Source organism: Pteropus medius, unplaced genomic scaffold, assembly GCF_902729225.1.
Source record: "Pteropus medius unplaced genomic scaffold, Ma_sr-lr_union100, whole genome shotgun sequence".
Taxonomy (NCBI): Eukaryota; Metazoa; Chordata; class Mammalia; order Chiroptera; family Pteropodidae; genus Pteropus; species Pteropus medius.
This window is the reverse complement of record NW_024342471.1, coordinates 4,606,709-4,615,250: the sequence shown is the minus strand read 5'-3', so window position 1 is coordinate 4,615,250 and position 8,542 is coordinate 4,606,709. Positions and strand designations below refer to the sequence as shown.

At 52.9% G+C, this 8,542-nt stretch overlaps 1 long non-coding RNA gene across 1 annotated transcript; it reads left to right on the top strand.

Annotated features, from left to right (window-relative positions):
• Positions 1 to 3,528: 3,528 nt before the first annotated feature.
• On the top strand, positions 3,529 to 7,520 carry LOC120603481 (uncharacterized). Its single transcript, XR_005653025.1, has 2 exons — positions 3,529 to 3,586; positions 3,814 to 7,520. It is a non-coding gene; the product is annotated as an uncharacterized LOC120603481 (long non-coding RNA).
• The last annotated feature ends 1,022 nt before the right edge of the window (positions 7,521 to 8,542 follow it).

Below are 8,542 nucleotides of genomic sequence, written 5' to 3'. Positions count from 1 at the left end.
TATCTGACAGACTAAATATTTTATGTACTGATTTATTCGTTCACTCCCTCTAGAATGTCAGCTCCTTGGAACAGGGGTTTTTGTGTTTTTCCCACCTGCTGCGACCCCAGTGCCTAGCACAGTGCCCAGCACATAGTAGATGTGTAATAAATACTGTTGAGTGCATAATAAATGGTATATGTATGAAGGCAATTCAACTTTAATCCAAGGCAGCCCAAGATGACTCCTATGGAGCCGGCTGACTTACCTCAATTATCTGCCATAATCTCAGTGGGTAACCTCAGAAAAATTGTTCCCCAACCTCAGTATACCTAGCTGCCCATTGGTCTCAATGACCTCCCAGCCCCGATGGTTGGCCAAGGGTGATTTTTCTGTGGTTGCTGGATCAGGAGAACAAGACTCAGGCCCCCTCCTAGGGCAGAGGTGTGGATGAAATGGCCCTAGTGTTGGGAAGCCCTGCTGGGTACCTTTGTTGGAGGTGCTACATATAAACAGCAGGTGGTTCAATTATTATCCTTCCCTAATCCGCAGTTTCCTAATCCCAGGTTTCCTAGTCCTAGTGAGTTTGTGTAGTGTGTGTGTGTGTGTGTGTGTGTGTGTGTGTGTGTGTGTGTCTCCCTTCTAGGAACAGTTAATGGCATAATCTTCTGGAAGCCCAGAAGTCTGTCTCATTTCTGACTTTAATCAGCAGTCCCTGCCCCGACTCCCACCCTCGATGGATTCCAATGATGGATTTTTCCAAGAGTCTCAGCTGGTCACCTTTATGGTCTCAGCCAGATGCGGCCTGAAGAGTTAGAAACTCTCTGCCTCCCACTTCAAATACTAAGAAGACCCCAGAACAATCTCCTAACCAGTGCCCTGATTCCATGCTCCCCTCCCTGCAGCCCACTCTCCACTCGAAGCCAGAGTGGACTTTTAAACACATGAATCAGAACTTGGTGCACCTTTGCTTAAATCCTCCAATGATTCGTATCTGCAGAATGAATTCAGGTACTTCACCAAGGCCCACAAGGCCACCCAGCTGGACCACTTTCCCTCGCCCTTTGCCCATTCTCTTCCAGTCAAACTAGCCCCAGGGCCTTTATATGCGCTATCCTCTCTTCCCCGAATCCTCATCTTGCTGCCCCTTCTTATGATTCAGCTCGTAGCTTCTCAGGGAGGCCTTATCCTTATCTAAATGAGGGTACCCTTCTCACTCTCTGTGCTCAATCTTCTGTTCATTAATTATTTCTACTTGTCTACCTCTCTGTCTCCCCACTAGAATGTAAATGCTTCATGGACAGGGTGCTTGTGTGGGTCCCTGCCGTATCTCCCATACCCAAAGGAGAAAAAAAAAAAATCCCCTTGTACTTCAGATACTGCCCAGAACCCTGTGGGCTCTGAAGGACTGTTGTCAAACACTTTACTTATTTATCAAATGCTATGTAGCACTTGGGACATGCTAGGCACTCTTTAAAGTGTTGTACAAATAGTAATTCATCCAATCTTCACACCAGTCTTTTTAGGCTGATACTAATTTCAGATGAAGAAACTGAGGCACGGACAGGCTAAGGTACTTTCCCGAGGCTACGCAGCTCATAAGAGGTCTGAACCCAGGGAGTCTGGTCCATGCTATCAACAGCTGCGCCCTGCCTGCCTCCCTGTCTTAGCACAACACCAGGACTAGGCGTCTGACAGGGAGGCTGGGTGGGAGTGGGGGTGTCACTTGACAAAGGTCTTTACCCTATGAATCAGGAATTCAAACCTGTTTCTACCTCAGGCCTTGCTGTGTGGCCTTAAGCAAGTCCACTTCCTCTCTGGGCCTCGACTCCTTTCTGTTGCTTCATTCACATTCTTTTAACAGCCTTGCAAAACAAAATTGATTATTGCTTATTTCCAAGTCCCAACCCCTTCAATCAGCAGAGGGTCTTGGACTCCTTTCTCTCCTACAGTCGAGGGCCACCTTTTTGCCAGGTGACCAGTGCTCCCACTGCCTGTCACTGACCTGGCTGCTATTGGGAACACAGCTTTCCTTCAAGGAAAGGGGGAGAGGGAGAGGAAGAGAGAGACAAAGACAGAGACAGAGACAGAGACGGACAGAGAGAGAGAGACTCGTTCTCCTTTCCTCTCACCTTCCTCATTGTCTTTCTCCCAGAGCCCAGGCCTTCGAGTTCCCTCTCAACTCCACCCGACTCCCCCCGGTCTGCCACCCCTGACAGAGAGGCACCTGGCAGAGAGAGCCCACTTCCCTAAGGAGGCCCGGACCCTTCCCTTCTAGTTTCCCGAGTTACAGCCCCCCTTCTCGATCGTTCTTCACCCTGCGCCTCTTTTCCAGGCGGCACTGAAGTCCTTCCTACACACACGCTATTTTTGTACGATCACTCTCTCCTTCCTCTCCCCCTTCCCCCTACATTCACTTACTTCCTGCTTTTCCGTCACCTCAGCCCAGCTCTGAAAGAATCGGGAACGCTTTGGCCCAAGCCCACCCCCAGAGGGGCCGGCAGCTTTTGGGACACAGGGGCAGGGCCACCTGGGAAGGTGCAAAGGCAGACACCCCCGTCCCCCTCCATTCCCCCGCTCCTTCACCGCCTCCAGCCTCTAGACAGAAGGAAGCGGGCACTGACCACCACCAGTCCGGAGGCAGGGGAGGCCAGCGGCAACTTCCCCAGTCCACCTCAAGAGGACGATAGAGCCAGCTCGCGGCGCTGACCTTAGAACAACAAGTTTGCGCAAAGTGGAGCAGGGGGCCCAGCCCTGGGCAGCCCCGGCGGCGCTTTCACAGCTTTGCAGCCCTAGCTGGCGGCGCAGGTCCGAGCCCAGCAGGCAGTAGGAGGGGGACAAGAGAGGGGGCAGTCCGGGGCTGGTGACAGCCACGCGGGCTTCTGAACTGGCACATTGTTGCAGGCGGAGGCTGGTCCAGTCCCGAGACTGAGCGGGGCGCGCCGGCGGCGGGGGCTGGCCGGCCGCCTCCCCGGGGCAGCAGCGGTGGGCCCGGGCGGGGGTGGGTGCCGGGGCCGCGGCGCCGCGCGGTTTAGGGGAGACATTGGCCTCCGGGCCCGGCGCGCGACACCAGCTCTCGCTCCCTCCCTTCCCCGGGCGCGCTGCTGACGGGTGCTCGCCGAGAGGGTGCTGGCGCAGCCGGAGCCCCGCGGCCCCCAGCGCGGGCAGGAGAGAGGAGGGGACAGGGAGGCGGGAAGGGGCCGCGGCTGGGCGGGCGGGGGCTGCGGCCGGGACTGCGGCCGGGAGCGAGGTGAGCCGCGCGCGTCGCGAGGAGCCGAGGAGAGGCGAGTGGGCAGCGGTGGGGGAAGCTGGGGGGCTGCCCTCGGCCCCGGCTCTGGTTTGGGGTCCTCGCTCTCCCGCGCAGGCTGTCTGGGTCTGCGGCGTCTCCTCTCTCTCTCTCTCTCTCTTCTCTTCTCTCTCTCTTTCTCTCTCTCTCCCCGTCTCCCTCTCCTCCTCCCTCCTCCTCCCCTCCTCCTCCCTCCCATAAGTCTCCTGTTGTTCCCCTCTCTCCTTGCTCTGAGTCTCTGGGCTCTTTGCTCAGCTCCCTGAGTCCGTTCCTCTCCCGCCTCCCTCTGGCCGCCCGGGCTTTCTTTCTCGCGCGCTTGGGGTCTGTCCTCCTCTCCGTCTCTCGATCTCTCCGGGGGGTGGGGGGTGCTCCGAAAATCGCGGCTGTGACGGCAGCTCCTAAGCCGCTCCAGGCGCCTGTTCCGGGGAAGGGGGGGAACCCCGGCCGAGAGGGGAGAGAGGGGAGGGGGGAGCCTTAGTCATTTCCCCGCTCCAGCCCGCGCCCGCCCGAGCGCGCTCTCACGGCCGCTCTCCCTGCTCGCTCCGCAGCCGCGGCCCATGGAGCCCGCCAGCCCGGCCCCCGGCCGCCTCGGGCCGCTGCTCTGTTTGCTGATCGCCGCGTCCTGCGCTGGTTCAGGTAAGCACCCTTCTCCCCACCGCCGCTGTCCCCTAAACTGCGGGCTCAGGCCTCTCAGATTGCCACTGGGAGACACTCGGCTAATGTCAACAGTAATAGGGGTAGAGAGATACCTCTAACCAGGGCTGTAGATGCGGAAACTGAGGCTCGGAGAGGACCAGCAACTTGCCCAAGGTCACACGGCCAAGGATAGAACCCAGACTACGATTGTGTGGCACTGCGCTGGGCACTGGGACCCACCCAGACGAGTCGCTTAACCCTACCCCTGCCCAAACTGGAGGCGGTGGCAGGCTGTCAGCAGCTTCCAGAGCAAGGCACCCCTGGCTTCTCTAGAAGCTCTCCCCCTGGACTGATGCTTTCCCTGTGTTTGACTTCAGGGTCTGAGAGAAGGGGATGGGGGCAGAGGTCTTCCAGGTACTGCCTGGGATGGAATAGGAACAGGCTGTTGCAATCAGGGAACAGTGAGCATTTCCTCTGGTGCACAGAGTAAAACAGCGTTAGTGTATGGGGGGAGAAAGAGGAAGGCAGACCACTGTAACCCTGGGGTGAGCTGCTGCCATCAACAGATCTTGATATGAAAACACGGTAGATTGTCACTGTAGTTGCCAAAAGCTTCTCACTGGATGGCTTGCTCCTTGCTGCTTTCCCACCCCCCACCCCCCACTTCTTCTTGCCTTCCCCAGGCTGCCAGGCAGCTCCCTGCAGTTCAGGGGCTCTGTGGGGGCAGTTACCTGTGGCTCTGAGCATGTCTTTTTGTTGGCCTACATCAAACACCTGGCTGTCTCCAGCAGGCGGGCTCTGAAGGCTAGCATGTGTTCACCAAGGGGTGAGGTCACCATTCAGGAGCCCTGCTTCTTAAAGGGGTTTTGCAAAACCATGGTCTCTTGGGAAGGCGTGGGGGAGCAGAGAAATAGCATTAAAGTATATGGGTGAGGAAGAAATGGGGATCTTGTTTTTTGGCTTCTTAAAGCTGTGTTGTCAGCAGAGGGGTCTCTGTACCTTCCTCCCTAGAGGAAAGAGGCAAAGATGAGCTCAGTATCCACACCCCCTCCTTTGCATTTGCCTAGAGACGGGTAACCATCTGAAAGCAGTGAGAAGGGGAGAACTAGCAAAGAGTGGGTGGAAGGAGAAGTGGAGATAAACAGCCACTTTTCTCTGCCCTTCGGTTTCCCCTGAACCCAGGGGACTCACAGAGGCATCCCCCTTACTCCATCCCTGGGTCTTTCAGTTACAGTTAGATCCTTGCTGGGCCAAAGGAAGCAATGATATATTTCATATCTCTCTTATGAGTGGCATCTCCGATCTGCTCCTTCTTGCCTGAGCCAGCCATGTATATACCCTGCAAAGTCCCAATTCTTGCCCTGCCATCCTTCCTGGCCTGAAAATACATGAGCTTCTTTCACAAAAGCTTAATTTTCCTAAAGCAGGGAAGTGGGCCCAAGCTAATTTCTAAATATGTTTCAGATCCTTCTCCAGCAAGGACCCTTTGGTTCAGTTTCTGGCAAATGAGCAGTGACACTGGTTAACAAGTGTTCAGATGGACCGCCTGCCTTTCTCAGGGTCCTGGCTAGGAACACGACCACCCTTCTTGTGGACAAATCTCTCCCTTTTGTCTATAAAAACAATCTATAAAATGCTAAAGATTAGGCCATAAAACTTTCATTCCAATCCATTCGACATCAATAGCCTGAAAAAGTGGGAGCAGCTGAGGGGCCAGGATTAACTTCGAAATAAATAAATCTTAGGAGATGAGAATAAATTTCCTGACTGAGAGTGGTGGGGAAGGGATGGGGTGTCACCATCATAGCTGAAGCCTCCCAGCATTCTCCACTCTATGTTCTATGGGGTCCTGATCACACTCTGGGCCCTGGCCTGGAATTTACCTCATTTGGCTGAGGGATGGGACTTCAGGCCCCTCCCTTAGTCGCTCTAAGCATGGAATTTATGACAAAGCAGAACTGAAGGAGGACAGAAGGGCAGAAAGGTAGAAGGAGGCAGTTGTCCAATTTTCTAAGAAAATGGATTTGTTTGAGTGAGGAACTCAAATGTCAGGCTTAGGAAGGCGGCTCTGGATTGAATGACTACTAGTGTCTCAGACAGAACTGTCAGCCTGGGAGGTGTCACATGATTGCTGTGGCTTCACATGATCGCTCTTTGGAGGGGGCTGGTCGTGGAAATTATCTTGATTAGGAAAGAAGTTTCTAAAGATTTCTTTCAGCATGAATACTGGCAAAGGGAGATTCTAAAACAATGTCAGTGAAGTCACCAACCTGTGTTCTTAGAGCCAATGTGAATCCTGTTTCTTAAAACAACTTTACTGAGAGAGATTCTGAGACTGGGAAAAGGGAGGGAACCGGGGCTTGGGGACACCTGGGTAGCCTGATTCTGCACCTGACACTGAACCTGCTGGTTCCTCTCTTGGCCCCGCCTAGGTCTTGGGACATATGAATCACCTAATGGGGCAACTACAGATGAACTCCCATTCATTCTTCACTCTGGCCTGGAGAAGGCCAGGCCAAGTTGGGGTTCAAGCTTTGGGGGACAGCTGGGCCCTCTGGTAAGCTTCTGACCCTTTGGTAGAGGGCGGCATGCTGGTGGCTCCTTTGTACTTTCCTAAACTGTGAAGTTAATCTCACTTCCTCTTTCATAAGCAGAGCAGGGCTGATGGCTCAGGCTATTGGAAGGAAGGTCCTTACCATGTGTTCTCTGGGTAGTTTCTGACCATTAATTATTCCTTTACCAACCCCATGGAGACTCATTCATCAACTTGCAGTCACTCAGCACATACGAAGTCCTGATGTGAACCACTCATTGAGAGAAACAAGATGACCCAATGTTCTTTGAATGTTAACTCTGTTCCAGGCTGTGTGCTGACTGCCTATTTGCGTAATCTCATCGATCAGTAAAGCAAAGTATGAGTTGACTGTTATTCCCACTTTGCAGATGAAGAAAATAGAGTCCAAAGCTGGAGAAGTAACTTGTCCAAGGATAAGTGGTAGGAGGCCTGGATTTTGAATCCTGGCCTCCTGGCTGGCTAGCCTCTGAGAAAGAAGTTCACTGACTTGCAGAATTACTTAGTCCAAGCTGGAGAGAGAGAAGGGAGCCCCCTCCAGGCTTAGGTGGAGGTTTGTAGAAGGGTTCCTTCTGGGGCAGAAGTTTTTAACTGAGTCACAGTCGCTTCTCTGAAAATACACTGAGGATGGAAACACTGACAGCCCCTTGGCCCTCACAAATGACAACTCATGGGAGCGATATGGCTCCTGTCAGAGCCCCCCATCTGGGCTGCCAAGCTCTGGAGCCCCCAGAGCTGGAATTTTCCTCCTTGCATCTATCTTCCTGGTGCCCTTTGCGACAGATGGAGAGGGGGTGTGTGAGAGGAAGGCAGTCTAAAACTGTTGTACAGATCCCACACTCACTCGCTCGCTGCTTCCAATGGCTCCGTGCGACAGGTTATTTTTTTATTTGTAGTCTTGGACTGACGGAAGGTTCCCCCACCCCCCTCTATTTAAATGTGCTCAGATTTTTGGCCTGTCAACACAACTCGGATTATGTCACTCCCCTGCTCAAAACCGTTGAGTGGGTCCAAATTTTCTCTCTCAAAAAAAAAAAAAAAAAAAAAGTGCACCAGGGCCTGGGCTTTCCCCTATGATAAGCCTAATTTCTCAGCCACATGTGTTTTCAAAGAGCTGACCTGTTGAGATGCTACAAGATACCCAGGCTTCCTTTATGCAGACCAAAGCTACTCAAGCATGTTAGCACATAGAAGATCTTGAGAAGTCTCATAGTTGCAGAATCGCCAGTCGGACCCTATTTACTCCTGTGTTCCCCAAACATACGAACAAGATGCATTTGGTGTGAATAACACCCATTAACATGCAGCCTAACCCGGTTTGGTGAATGCTTTTGTGCAAATCCATGCCCTTAGCTAAACTCTCATCTCTGTGCCTTTGCTTATGCTGTTCTTGCCATCAGAGAGGCTCTTCCCTGCACTTCCTTATCTCCATATCCTGCTCATCCTTCCCCAAATCCCACTCATCCTTCATGCTCCCAGGAATCTCTTCCTCCTCTGAACCCTCCCCCAGGATTTTATCTGCCCCTGTCTTGGGCTACATATTGCTCTCCCCTTGTTTTATCACCATATGCATGCATGTTTAACTCTAGCACCTGCTTGGCGTGGTGCCCTGGCACCTGCTTGGCCTCTCCTTGTAGAGACACAGCATAACCTAGTGCTGAGTTGCAGGCTTGGAGCCAGACCCCTGGGGGTGAATCTCAGTTCCACTATCTACTTGGACAACTTACTGAACTCTGTGTCTCAGTTTCCTCATCTATAAAACAGAGATGACATCAACAACTCTGTTTCAAAGATTAAGTCAGTTACTGCATGTGATGCTTGAGGCCATGCCTGGCATGTAGTAAGCACTCAGTACATATTAGCTAGCGTTGTAACCATCGGTTTTGTTCTACGAGGATTTCCTCATCTCTAAAAGCAGGACTGACTCTTGTAAAGCATCTAGCACAGCTCCTTGCACAGAGTGGGTACTCACGGAACAACAAAGCTGATAAGGGAGTGAATGTCTTTAGCCCAAGGTTTTTCCCTGTAGCTTTTATGCCAGCAGGGGACGAAGGAGTTGAGCGGAAACC